Raw genomic sequence first — 14510 nt, 5'->3', positions numbered from 1 at the left:
TGCCCCTGAGCTCCTTTCTTCAACTCGCTTTCTTGTGAGCTGGCCGCATAACCGCAAGATTGCTTCAGGCCCTAATCTGTTTCCAGCAGGGCACGCTGAGCCTTTGGTTAATTCCTCTTCCTGGTGGGAAATGAGCGTTCCATTTGCCCGTGCAGACACCTACAGCTAGTCTCTCATTGCTTCTCCCTATGCCTGTTCATCTTGCACAGAAATTGCCAAGTGTGCCAAACAGGAGGTTAAATGCACTGACTCTCCAAGTGGGGAGAGTGTTAGTAAAGCGTCTGTAATGGTGAACCCGAGTACCAGGGGACGAAAACTGAGATGCATTTGAAAACGTTTCCCAATCACACGGTGGACCACACTATGGGTTTCCCATGCATGTTTTAGCTGAAGGAAGAATCCCTTAAACCTGGAAATGTGGGACGCATGGAATGGGTACCATGCAGTATGACTTCAAAGGGTCTGCGTTTGCTCACCGAACCTCACCAATGCTATCAGCCCGAAGTGTCCAGCCTTATGTCTCACCCAGCTCTGGGTGTAGATGTGGGAAATCCGGGTTGCATCACAAGCCCTGAATGAATTATTTAAGAATTGATCTCTATTTCACTGTCATTGTGTTTTGTTTTTGAAATTTATTTTGATAATGGGATTTATCGGATTTTCACTGCTGCGTTTAGGGCGCTGTACACACGCTTGATTTCCTTATGGAGACATATAAATCCATGGGTTTTAAGATTCTTACTTGTCAGGTATCTTGCCAGGCGTTGAATATGGGGTGTTGAGTCCATTTCGTTGAGCAAGGAGTAGGTCTTGTCTATTATATATTTGGCTTATGGAACGGTATCTGTGCTAATTTCAATCTCTGGTTTTATGCAGCACCCCAACTCACCTTTCCCCATAAGCAAGCATAAGTTGGTTTTCTAAATTTGAGACCCTGTTCTGTTTTGTAATTCAGTTCATGTGTAGCCAAGTTTACATTCCGTGTATTAGTGATATCTTATGATGTTTCTTTTTCTGTGTGACTTATTTCTCGTAGAATCATCGTACCTGAATCCACTCATTATGCCGCTACGGGCCTGATGACGTAGATTTCATTGCTGAGTGATATTCCATTGTACGTGCGTACCACAACTTCTTTATCCATTTTTCGTTTTATCGGATATTTAACTTGTACCGTAGACGAGGTTCTTGTAAACAGACCCACCCAAATTTTGGGGTGGTTTGTGTTTTTGACTTTAATTTCCCTAAGCTATAGGACCATAAGTGGAAGTGCCAAAGGCTGTGTTGCTTTGTTTCCTACATGTTTCAGGAAACCCCATACACTTCTCCAGAGTGGCTGTTGGCAATTTACATTCCACCCATCAGCGTAACAAAGTTCCCTGTTCTCCATGACGTGTCCTGCCTTTCTGGATTTTACACTTTTTTCAGATGGCCCTTTTGACCGGGGGGCAGTGAGACTTCATTGTAGTGTAGATTTCCTTTACACGCTTGCTTGGTTGGCCAAAAAGGGCGTATGCGTTTTTTTCCTGAATATGTTCAGGAAAAAAAGCATACGCCCTTTTTGGCCAAGTGCATCATTGTCGACATTCTGCCTCTTTTCCTATGCTTTAAGTGCAATTCCAGTCTACCCCCTGAAACCGTTTTCCTGAAATTTTGCCCCGCGTTCAAGTCCTCTTCGAAGACTTAATTCAGTACATTTTTGGACGATAGCTGTCATTCATAACTCTGCAGGTTTGTGAATTACAGTGCCCCTGAGCTCATTTCTTCAACTCGCTTTCTCGTGAGCTGGCCGCAAAACCGCAGGATTGCTTCAGGCCCTAATCTGTTTCCGGCAGGGCACGCTGAGCCTTTGGTTAATTCCTCTTCCTGGTGGGAAATGAGCGTTCCATTTGTCCCTGCAGACACCTACAGCTAGTCTCTCATTGGTTCTCCCTATTCCTGTTCATCTTGCGCAGAAATTGCAAACTGTGCCAAACAGGAGGTTAAAGGCACTGACTCTCCAAGTGGGGAGAGTGTTAGTAAAGCGTCTGGAGTGGTGAACCCGAGTACCAGGGTTCGAAAACTGAAATGCATTTGAAAACGTTTCCCAATCACACGGTGGACCATACTCTGGGTTTCCCATGCATGTTTTAGCTGAATTAAGAATCTCTTAAACCTGGAGAGTTGGGACCCGTGGAATGGGTACCATGAAGTATGACTTCAAAGGGTCTGCGTTTGCTCACCGAACCTCACCAAAGCTATCAGCCCAAAGTGTCCAGCCTTATGTCTCACCCAGCTCTGGGTGTAGATGTGGTAAATCCAGGTTGCATCACATGCCCTGAATGAATTATTTAAGAATTGATCTCTATTTCACTGTCATGGTGTTTGTTTTTGAAATTTATTGTGATAATGGGATTTATCGGATTTTCACTGCTGCGTTTAGGCCGCTGTACACACGCTTGATTTCCTTATGGAGACATATAAATCCATGGGTTTTAAGATTCTTACTTGTCAGGTATCTTCCTAGGCATTGAATATGGGGTGTTGAGTCCATTTCGTTGAGCTAGGAGTAGGTCTTGTCTATTATATATTTGGCTTATGGAACGGTATCTGTGCTAATTTCAATCTCTTGTTTTATGCAGCACTCCAACTCACTTTTCCCCATAAGCAAGCATAAGATGGTTTTCTAAATTTGAGACCATGTTCTGTTTTGTAATTCAGTTCATGTGTAGCCAAGTTTACATTCCGTGTATTAGTGATATCTTATGATGTTTCTTTTTCTGTGTGACTTAGTTCTCGTGGAATCATCGTACCTGAATCCACTCAATATGCCGCTACGGGCCTGACGACGTAGATTTCATTGCTGAGTGATATTCCATTGTACGTGCGTACCACAACTTCTTTATCCATTTTTTGTTTTATCGGATATTTAACTTGTACCGTAGACGAGGTTCTTGTAAACAGACCCACCCAAACTTTGGGGTGGTTTGTGTTTTTGACTTTAATTTCCCTAAGCTATAGGACCATAAGTGGAAGTGCCAAAGGCTGTGTTGCTTTGTTTCCTACATGTTTCAGGAAACCCCATACACTTCTCCAGAGTGGCTGTTGGCAATTTACATTCCGCCCATCAGCGTAACAAAGTTCCCTATTCTCCATGACCTGTCCTGCCTTTCTGGATTTTACACTTTTTTCAGATGGCCCTTTTGACCGGGGGGCTGTGAGACTTCATTGTAGTGCAGATTTCCTTTACACGCTTGCTTGATTGGCCAAAAAGGGCGTATGCGTTTTTTCCTGAATATATTCAGGAAAAAACGCATACGCCCTTTTTGGCCAAGTGCATCATTGTCGACATTCTGCCTCTGTTCCTATGCTTTAAGTGCAATTCCAGTCTACCCCCTGAAATCGTTTTCCTGAAATTCTGCTCCGCTTTCAAGTCCTCTTCGAAGACTTACTTCAATACATTTTTGGACGATAGCTGTCATTCATAACTCTGCAGGTTTGTGAATTACAGTGCCCCTGAACTCCTTTCTTCAACTCGCTTTCTCGTGAGCTGGCTGCAGAACCGCAGGATTGCTTCAGGCCCTAATCTGTTTCCGGCAGGACATGCTGAGCCTTTGTTTAATTCCTCTTCCTGGTGGGAAATGAGCGTTCCATTTGCCCGTGCAGACACCTACAGCTAGTCTCTCATTGGTTCTCCCTATTCCTGTTCATCTTGCGCAGAAATTGCAAACTGTGCCATACAGGAGGTTAAAGGCACTGACTCTCCAAGTGGGGAGAGTGTTAGTAAAGCGTCTGGAATGTTGAACCCGTGTAAAAGGGGACGAAACCTGAGATGCATTGGAAAACGTTTCTCGGTCACATGGTGCAGCATACTGTGGGTTTCAAAGGCATGTTTTAGCTGAAGGAAGAATCCCTTATACCTGGAGAGTTGAGACCCATGGAATGGGTACTTCAAGGGGTCTGCATTTGCTCACCGAACCTCACCAGTGCTATCAGCCTGGTGTCCAGCCTTATGTCTCACTCATCTCTAGGTGTAGATATGGTAAATCCAGGTTGCATCACAGGCCCTGAATGAATTATTTAAGAATTGCTCTCTATTTCATTGTCATTGTGTTTTGTTTCTGTAATTTATTTTGATAATGGGATTTATCGTATTTTCACTGCTGTGTTCATGCCGCTGTACACACGCTTGATTGGCTTTCGGAGACATATAAACCCATAGGTTTGAAGATTCTTACTAGTCAGGTATATTCCTAGGCGTTGAATATGTGGTGTTGAGTCCATTTTGTTGAGCAAGCAGTAGGTCTTGACTATTACATATTTGTCTTATGGAACAGTATCTGTGCTAATTTCAATCTCTGGTTTTTTGCAGCACCCCAACTCACCTTTATCCTTAAGCAAGAATAAGTTGGTTTTCTAAATATGAGACCCTGTTCTGTTTTGTAATTCAGTTCATGTGTAGCCAAGTTTACATTCCATGTATTAGTGATATAGTATGTCTTTTACTTTTTGAATTCTGTGACTTTGTATGATCATATGTAACTCCTCTGGAGTTGTTACAAGTGGCCATATTGCATTGATTTCCAGGCTGAGTCATATTCCACTCTACATGAGCACCACATCTGTATCCATTTTTTCCCTCCAGAGACATTTAAGTTATATCCTATTCGAGGATCTTTTAAACAGTGAGGCGGTATACATTGGGGTGCCTGTGTCCTCTCGATTTTTGTTTTTCCCAAGATATACGTCCATGAGTGCAAGTGCCCTGTGCTCTGTAGCTCATTTTTTAGATGCTTTAGTAAACACAATACACTTCTCCAGAGTGACCATTGGTAATATACATTTCCAGTATAAGCCTCACAGGGCTCCCTTTTCTCCTTGCTCTGTCCTGCATTTCCGGTGTTTACACTTTATGAGGACGGCTCTTCTGACTGATGCGAAGTGACATGTTTTGTAGTATTGATTTCCAGTGCCCACCTGTTTGGTTGGCTAAAAACGTGTATGCTCTTTTCTTGAATATATACAGAAAAAGACGCATACACCCTTTTTGGCCAACTGCAATGTTGGCAATGTTCAGCCCCTTTTCTTGTGCTTAATGGCGAGTCCTTTCTACCTCTTCCAATCCCTTTCCTGCCATTCTCCGTTGCTTACAAGTCCTTTTCTCTGACTTTCCTCAGGACATTTTTCAGTGATAGATATTTTCAACTCTGCAGTTTCGTGAATTTTAGTGCCACTGAGCTCCATTTTTCAACTTGTGTTTATGGGAACTGGCCACAAAGCAGCGGGATTTCCTCAAGCCCTATTCTGTTTCCATGGGCAACCCTAGCCTTTGGTCAATTCGTCTTCCTGATTGGAAATTAGAGTGACATGTGCCTGTCCGAACCCCTAGGACTTGTCTCTCATTGTTCCTCCTCCTTCTGCTTCATCCTCTGGACAAATTCCAAACTGTATGCAACAGGATGTTGACAGTGCTGACATCTCCAAGTGGGGAGACTGTTAGTAAAGACGCTGGAGGGGTGAACCCGAGCACCAGGAGATGAGGAGATGAGATGCCTTTTCCAAACTCTTCCCGATCAGACGGTATACCATCCTCTGGGTGTGACAGGCATGCTTTAGCTGTAGGAAGGGTCCCATTCATGTGAGGAGAACACCAGGGCTTTTTCAAAATCAGTGTCTCTCCGCAACCCAAACTGGCGAATTTTTTAAGCTACGGCTACACATATGTTCATTAAGGGCCTTGGGAAGTAGGCAGAGTCCAAACTTTAGATGATTGAAGTCTTCAGGGTCAGAAGCACTCACCACCGGCTTCCCTTAGGTTCCATTTTAACTGTCATTAATAGATGATGTCAATAAAAATATCTATTCTTTTTCAGATTATTTCCCCTTATAGGTTATTGCAAAATATTGAGTGTAGTTCCCTGTGCTATACAGCAGTTCCTTGTTGATGATCGATTTTATACATAGCAGTGTGTATGTGTTAATCCCAAACTGTTAATTTATCCCTCCTCTCACCTTTCCCCTTTGGCAATAATAAATTATAAGACTTTATACTTCTCAGAAATGGGGGAGCTGAAAGAGAGGTATCATTTTCAATGGAAAAGCATTTAAAACAAGATTGAAGCTTTAACCAAGATTATTAGATGTACATCCTTGGAAAGAAATCACTTCGTTTCTCTAATATTGACCTGACAAATAAGACAAACCTTTTCACTGAACTTGCTTATAATAAAGTGATGGAAATATCAAATGGAAGTGTTAGAAACATCTTATTTTACCCGAGCCTTATACACTGTTCTATGTTAATTACAGTTTGGCTCACACATCTGTTCATTGAAGTTACAATGTTCTCAATTTCTGTTACTGATCCTCCAGAGTGGACCCCAACAAGTGTCCCCCTGCCCAGTGTCATTGGAGCCAACAGATCGAGACTGAGTTTGGTTCAGAAGCAAAGGAAACTTTATATTTTGATCAGAGAGTGGAGAGGTGAGAGCATGTGCTACCCTGTGGGCTGTGGGCTGGGCTGCTGTGTAGATATCCTGTCAGAGTTGGCTGCAGCTCAGGCTCTATATCACGGAGTGTGCACTGTGCCCCAGGAGCTGAGGTGTCGACCCAGACATTCTGCACTAGGAACTCTGGTCTGAAGTGCTGGGTGTGGAACCTCTGTATGCGGGACCCTAGGAGCATGTGAAATTAGACAAAGCACAAAGGATAAAAAAGGTTAGACTTTATTTTATTGCCCAGATTCTATTTTTATCTCCCAGGAATTTTTAAGGGGCTTTGCCTGGGACAAAACCCTCTTCTGCCTTTTGTCCCCTTCCTCATTCTTGGAGTGCTGAGGGTGCAGACCCTTCTTCTGTAACTGCTGAGTGCTGAGTTAGGAGCCCTCATACCCGTGGGCGAGGGTCAGAACTTCTCCCCAGCAGCCTCCAGGTGACGTTGATTGTCCCCAGGCCTCCTGCCTCCCTGCTCGTCTGCCTGAGCACCAGTATTGGAAGTGTTATAGATTCTAATGACCTTTAAGGGTCCAGGAAGGAGATGTGCAGTGACGCTGTGAGGTCCAGTTTCACCCCGCCCCACATTTGTTCGGCCACCTTAGGCTGACCGTTTCTGCCAGCCTAGATGCTCTGACCAGTAGTCTGCGCTTTCTTCAATTAGGCCGCTGAATTAACGTAAAAACAGCACCAGGTGTCAGGACCCTGTCCGCTCAACTCCCAGACAGTCCAGGGTCACTGGTGATGAAGGACCATGATGGCCACTGAGTCAACAGCCTTTTGAAGTAAACAGGAGTCCAGCCGGTCTTATTGGCCACCATTATCACAGTGTCTGTAGGCTTTTCTATGGTGACAGCGTGATATACGGTTCCCCCGCCAAGATTATTAGGTCCGCTCTGGGTGCAGTAAGTCCTGCAAGCAGTAGTCTACTCTTTTGGGACACACTCTTGTTGTTTTATGAGAGAAACTCCAGGTCAAGTGATGGTCACATGAGTCGTCATGGTGCCCCGTTGCCCCCGGTTATCTCTCTGGAGGTTGGAGTTGGAGGGCCTCCTCACTCGAGGTCAGTGTGCCCACGGAGCAAACCCTGCAACTTCAGGGCATGGTTGGGGGTTAGGATCACCACGTGGGGTCCTTTTCCCTTAGGAGGGAGGTGGCCTTTTGGGCTGCTGATTTCCAGGTTTTTAGATACCGCCAGTATCTTGGCCAGATGTGGCAGTGGGCCAAGCCCCTTGGTGAGTGTAGTTTATCCTACCTGGATGGCATTCTTGCATTGTTCCATTTCAAGTGGTCCCAGGTTTTGCACTAATACTCCAATGGCGATTCACTTTTCACCAGGAATGTAAAGATCAAAGGGTTTAGCTAAATTAGGGAGTTCCAGGGCAAGGGTCTGAATTGACTGCTCTTTCCATTCTTGAAAGGCCACTTCTGGATTCTATTCAAAAGGATCATCATCTTTTCCTTTCAGTGTTTCATATAGAGGCCCAGCTAGTAGACTGTAGTTAGGGATCCAGAAGCAGCAAACCCTGGCCTCCCCAGGAACCCCTAAGCTGTCTTCTAGTTTTAGATATGGGTAAGACTGTAAATTGTTTCTTCCCTTTCCTGGGATGGGCTTCTCCGACCTTCTGTGAGAATGAAGCCCAGGCAGGTCACCGTAGTCTGTGATATTTGAGCTTTTTCTTGGACAACCTGTATCCTTTATTGGCTTGGTAGTTCAGAGGTCTCCTTAGTAGGGCTGGCAATCAGAATGTCATCTGCAAATTGAAGGAGTGTTTCCTTTTCCAGAGGTAGAACTTTTAGGTCTTTAGCTGAGCTTTCCCCAAAGATGGTGTGGGAATTTTTGAACCCTTGGGGCAAGACGGCCCAGAAGTATTGATTTAGTTGTATGTTGAGTCCTGCCACTCACAAGCCAAAATTTCTTGTGACTCTGGGACTAATAGAATACAAAAGAAGGCATCATTGAAGACTAATACAGAATACCATGTCCTGGTGGTTGGTAGAATGACCAGCAGGGTGTAGAATTTAGGAACTACTGGAGGTATATCCTCGGTGGCTTCACTGACTGTCCTGACATCATTTACCAGGACTCCAGCAGCCCGTGGGGCTCTCGAGGTCAGGCCAATCCCAGGATATGGAGATCACCTGCGCAGGTACCCTACCCGAACCCCATACCACGGGGTTCTCGTGGTCAGGCCCCTCCCAGGATATGGGGTTCCCTTGGCAGGTTCCCCTGCAGCTCATGGGGCTCTCGTGGTCAGGCCCCTCCCAGGATACAGAGCTACCCATGCAGGTACCATGGCAGGGCTGGGAACACAGGAACCGTGCATATCGCCCTCATTGCAGAGCACTCCCAGCTCACCTGTCACTCAGATCTGACACAGAGCACCTCAGAGCAGGACTTGAACTAACAAACAGCAGCTCCGACAGGTCTGTGACCCTGGGCATCACTCTGTGTGGCCTCCCTCCACCTGGCCTTTCAGAGACTTCCACTGTACCCGGGGCACCAGGCCTCTGTCTCCACCCACCAGCCACTCCTCCTCTCCCTGACTCCTGGGTTCCTCTCATTAGGAGAGGGTTTTCTTGAAGTTGTCTCCCACTCATGGGCCAGATAATATAATTAGAAAACAAGCCAGAGCTGCAGCCCCTTGTCTATCCTGACTCTCAGGAGCCCACACCTGTTCCTTGGACCTGGCCGATTCAGCAAGTTCCAGTTTCTGCAACTGTGAGCCCCTGAGGGGTGATTATTGGCTGGCCTGGGAAGCCCGACCATGCCGGCCAGACCTCCCCAGGTGTGCCTGGGTTCAGATCAATATAAACACCGCTCCAGGCAGCAAGAGCCCCTGCAGCTGTGCCTGACGCCATTTTCTCTGCCCTGTCAGCAGTCTTGGGGCTGGACTGGTGGGAGGGAGTGAGAGGCCACGGCTTTGTGGGTGGCCCAGTGTGAGTGGGGCTCTGCTGGACTTTCTGCAGCAGTTGCCAAGATGCCACCTGCTAAAGAAGAGGATGTGTCACCCATACCTGCCGCTGGAATTTCTCCCTGGGCAGAGGTGAGTGAGGAAGAAAGCAGTGGGGGCCGGGACAGCAGGGGTATCTCAGGCAGGGAAATGGAAAGCTTCCAGAAGAGTACCCAGGGCCAGGACCATCCTGGCTGGCCTGCAGGCACCAAGTCGGCTGGCATGCTGTCACTCATGTGGCTCCATGGCCCTTCCTCTAGGCTTTCAAGTCCTTGTACATATTCAGGTGTTTTACCTGGGAAGGGTGGGAACATTTCAGCAGCAGCTGGCCTGGGGCTCAGCCCACGTTTACTCACAGATGCCTCGGCACTGTCCCCCAGCTTTGCAATGAGGAAGCTTGTTGCGTGGGGCCTGCTGGCTGAATGGGAGATGATTCCCCACCACTGACCAACTTCAGAATTGTTTACAACTGGAGCAAGTGCCCTGATACGGTTTTCCTCTGTGTAGCTGGTGGGTTCTGTTTTTTTTTCTTTTTTGGTTCAAGGTAGATTTTATTCCTCTTTTTTGTATTTACAGATATAAGCATGGAAATAATTTATTCATATAAATACATGTATGTGAAGGGAAGAATATTTTTTCTGTTTTACTTTTTGTAATTTGAATTTTATTTTATTTTTTTATACAGCAGGTTCTTTTTGGTTATCTATTTTATACATATAAATGTATACATGCCAATCCCAATCTCTCAACTCCTCCCACCACCACCCCCCAACAGCTTTCCCCCCTTGGTGTCCATACGTTTGTTGTCTACGTCTGTTGCTCTATTTCTGCCTTGAAAAACGGTTCATCTGTACAATTTTTCTAGGTTCCACATATATGCATTAATAGACAAGATTTGTTTTTCTCTTTCTGACTTACTTCACTCTGTATGACAGTCTCTAGATCCATCAACGTCTCTACAAATGACCCAATTTCATTCCTTTTTATGGCTTAGTAATATTCCATTTCATATATGTACCACATCTTTATGCATTCGTCTGTCTGTGGGCATTTAGGTTGCTTCCATTACCTGGATATTGTAAATAGTGATGCAATGAACATTGCAGTGAATGTCTCTTTTTGATTTATGGTTTTGTCTGGGTATATGCCCAGTAGTGGGATTGCTGTATCATATGGTAATTCTATTCTTAGTTTTATAAGAAACTCCATAATGTTCTCCACAGTGACTGTATCAATTTACATTCCCAACAATAGCGGAAGAGGGTTCCTTATCTCCACACCCTTTCCAGCATTTGTTGTTTGTAGATTTTCTGATGATGCCCATTCTAACAGGTGTGAGGTGATACACCATGGATGAGTCTATTTCGTTGAGCAAAGAGTAGGTCTTGTCTATTACATATTTGGCTTATGGAACGGTATGTGTGCTAATTTCAATCTCTGGTTTTATACAGCACCCCAACTCAACTTTCCCCTTAAGCAAGCATAAGTTTTTATCTAAATGTGAGACTCTGTTCGGTTTTGGAATTCAGTTTATGTGTAGCCAAGTTTACACTCTCTCTATTAGTGATATCTTATGATAATTATCTTTCTCTGTGTGACCTATTTCTCTTAGAATCATCATACTTAAATCCACTCAATTTGCTGCTACAGGCCTGATGACATTGATTTCATTGCTGAGTGATATTCCGTTGTACGTAAGTAGCACAACTCCTTTATCCATTTTTTTCTTTCTGGGATATTTAATTTGTACTGGACTCAAGGTTCTTGTAAACACAGCAGCCCTAAATTTTGTGTTGGCTGTGTCTTGTTGATTTTAATTTTCCTAAGCTATAGGGCCAAAAGTGGAAGTGCCCTAGGGTTTGTAGCTTTGTTTTTCAGATGTTTCAGGATACACCATAAACATCTCCAGAGTGTCTGTTGGCAATTTACATCCCGCCCATCAGCATAACAAGGCTCCCTGTTCTCCATGGCCTGTCCTGTGTTTCTGGTTTTTACACTTTTTTCAGATGGCCCTTTTGACGAATGGGAAATGAAACTTCATTGTAGTGCGGATTTCCATTTCTCAAGTGCTTGGTTGGCCAAAAAGGGCATATGTGTTTTTTCCTGAATATATTCAGGAAAAAATGTTTTCGCACTTTTGTCCAAGTGCATCACTGTCAAAGATCTGCCGCTTTTCACATGCTTTAAATGCAATTCCAATCTACCTCCTGAAATATGATTCCTGCAATTCTGCCTCGTTTTGAAGTCCTCTTTGCAGACTTACTTCCATATATTTTTGCCAATAGCTGTCATTTATAACTCTGCAGGTTTGTGAATTACAGTGCCCGTGATTTCCTTTCTTAACACGTTTCCTTGAAAACTGGCCACCGAACCGCAGGTTTGCTTCAGGCCATAATCAGGGTCCGGCACGGCACTCTGAGACTTTGGTTCATTCCACTTCCTGGTGGGAAATTAGAGTTAAATGTGCCCCTCCAGACACCTGCCTCACTCCTAGCCCCTTGGTGATGTGTGTCCTCTGGTTTGAGGCCACATGTGCTGGGTTCCTCACCTTTGGCTGATGTGGCCCCACTGGTGTGAGGACACTCCTGCCTGGTTCCCATCCCCTTGGTGATGTGGGCCCTCTGGTGAGAGTCTGATCCTGGTTGGGTTCCTCACACTTCTGTGAGGTGGGCCCTCTTCTCTGAGGTCACTCCTGCCTGGCTGGCACACCCCGCCTTGGCGACGTCGGCCCTCTGGTGGGATTTGGTGCCTGCTGGGTGTCTCCTCCCCTCGGTAATGAGGGCCCTCTGGCGTCAGGCCCTAACTCCTGGGCTCCCAATATTTTCTGATATGCGCCCTGTGGTTCGAGTACACTCCTGCCAGGTTCCCAACCCCATGGAAATGTGGGCCTTCTGCTCTGAGGTCCCAACCGTGGGTTGCTCAGTTTCATGATGAGGGCCCTCTGCTGTGAGTTCTCTCTGGCCTGGATCCCATAAGCTCGCTGCTCCTGGCCACCTGCTGGGAGGTTACAACTGCGGGATTCCTCACCTTTTTTCTTCTATGGGCCCTCTGTTTTGAGACTCCTCCTGCCTGCCTCACTCCCAGCCCCTTGGTGATGTGTGTCCTCTGGTTTGAGGCCACGTATGCTGGGTCCCTCGCCTTTCGATGATGTGGCCCCACAGGTGTGAGGACACTCCTGCCTGGTTCCTATCCCCTTGATGATGTGGGCCCTCTGGTGAGAGTCTGATCCTGGCTGGGTTCCTCACCCTTCTGTGAGGGGGGCCCTCTGCTGTGAGGTCACTCCTGCCTGGCTGGCACACCCCACCTGAGTAACATCGGCCCTCTTGTGGCAGTTGGAGCCTGCTGGGAACCTCCCCTCGGTGATGGGGGCCCTCTTGCGTCAGGCCCTAACTGCTGGGTACCCACATTTTCTGATACGTGCTAAGTGGTGCGAGGACACTCCTGCGAGGTTCCCATCCCCATGGGCATGCGGGCCTTCTGCTCTAAGGTCCCAACACCTGTGTTGTTCACCGTTTCATGATGTTGGCTCTCTGGTGTTAGTTCACTCAGGCCTAGATCCCATAGACTCTGTGCTCTGAGCGGCCTGCTGGGAGGTTCCTACTGCTGGATTCCTTACCTTTTTTTATTCTTTTGGTCCTGTGTTTTCATGCTCCTACTTCCTGACTCACTCCCAGCCCATTTGTGATGTAGGTCCTCTGTTTTAAGGCCACATGTACCGGTTTCCTCACCTTTATTGATGTGGCCCCACTGGTATGAGAACACTCCTGCCTGGTTCCCATCCCCTTGTTGATGGGGGCCCTCTGGTGAGAGTCTGATCCTGTCTGGATTCCTCACACTTCTGGGAGGTGGGCCCTCTGCTGTGAGGTCACTCCTGCCTGGCTGGCACACGTCACGTTGGCGATGTGGGCCCTCAGTTGGGAGTTGGTGCCTGCTGGGAGTCTCCTCCCCTCGGTAATGAGGGCCCTCTGGCGTCAGGCCCTAACTCATGGGCTCCCAAAATTTTCTGATGTGCGCCCTGTCGTGCGAGTACACTCCAGCCAGGGTCCCATCCCCATGGGGATGTGGGCTTTCTGCTCCGAGGTCCCAACGCCTGGGTTGCTCACAGTGTCAGAATGTGGGCCCTCTGCTGTGAGTTCACTCCGGCATGGATCCCGTAGCCTCGGTGCTCTGGGCCACCTGCTTGGAGCTTCCATCTGCGGGGTTCCTCACCTTTTTTATTCTATGGGCGCTCTGTTGTGAGTCTCCTCCTGCATGCCTCACTCCCAGCCCTTTCGTGATGTGTGTCCGCTTGTTTGAGGCCACATGTGCTGTGTTCCTCACCTTTCGCTGATGTGGCCCCACTGGTGTGAGGACACTCCTGCCTGGTTTCCATCCCCTTGGTGATGTGGGCGCACTGGTTAGAGTCTGATCCTGTTTGGGCTCCTCACACTTCTGTGAGGTGGGCCCTCTGCTGTGAGGTAACTCCTGCCTGGCTTGCTCCCATTGCCTTGGTGACGTCGGCCCTCTGGTGGCATTTGGAGCCTGCTGGTAGCCTCCTCTCCTCCGTGATGAGGGCCCTCTGGCGTCAGGCCATAACTGCTGGGTTCCCACATTTTCTGATACGTGCTAAGTTGTGCGTGGACACTCCTGCGAGGTTCCCATCCCCATGGGGATGTGGGCCTTCTGCTCTGAGGTCCCAACGCCTGGGTTGCTCACAGTTTCATGATGTGGGCCCTCTGCTGTGAGTTCACCTTGGCCTGGATCACATAGACTCGGTGCTCTGGGCCGCCTGCTGGGAGGTTCCCACTGCAGGATTCCTCAGCTTTTTTATTCTATTGGCCCTGTGTTGTGAGGCTACTCTTGCCTGCCTCACTCCGAGCCCCTTGGAGATCTGGATCCTCTGGTTTAGGCCACATGTGCTGGGTTCCTCACCTTTCTATGATGTGGCCACCCTGGTGTAAAGACAGTCCTGCCTGGTTCTGATGCCCTTGGTGATGTGGGCCCTCTGGTGAGAGTCTTACCCTGGCTGGGTTCCTCACCATTCTGTGAGGTAGGCCCTCAGCTGTGAGGTCACTCCTGCCTGGCTGTTGCACGTCACCTTGGCGAC

The sequence above is a fragment of the Delphinapterus leucas genome, unplaced genomic scaffold, assembly GCF_059928025.1.
Source record: "Delphinapterus leucas isolate spDelLeu-1000000601 "Yukka" unplaced genomic scaffold, BTC_Dleu_Yukka2 spDelLeu_asBTCV2_sq60, whole genome shotgun sequence".
Classification (NCBI taxonomy): Eukaryota; Metazoa; Chordata; class Mammalia; order Artiodactyla; family Monodontidae; genus Delphinapterus; species Delphinapterus leucas.
The sequence above is the reverse complement of the archived record's forward strand: the minus strand, read 5'-3'. Positions refer to the sequence as shown.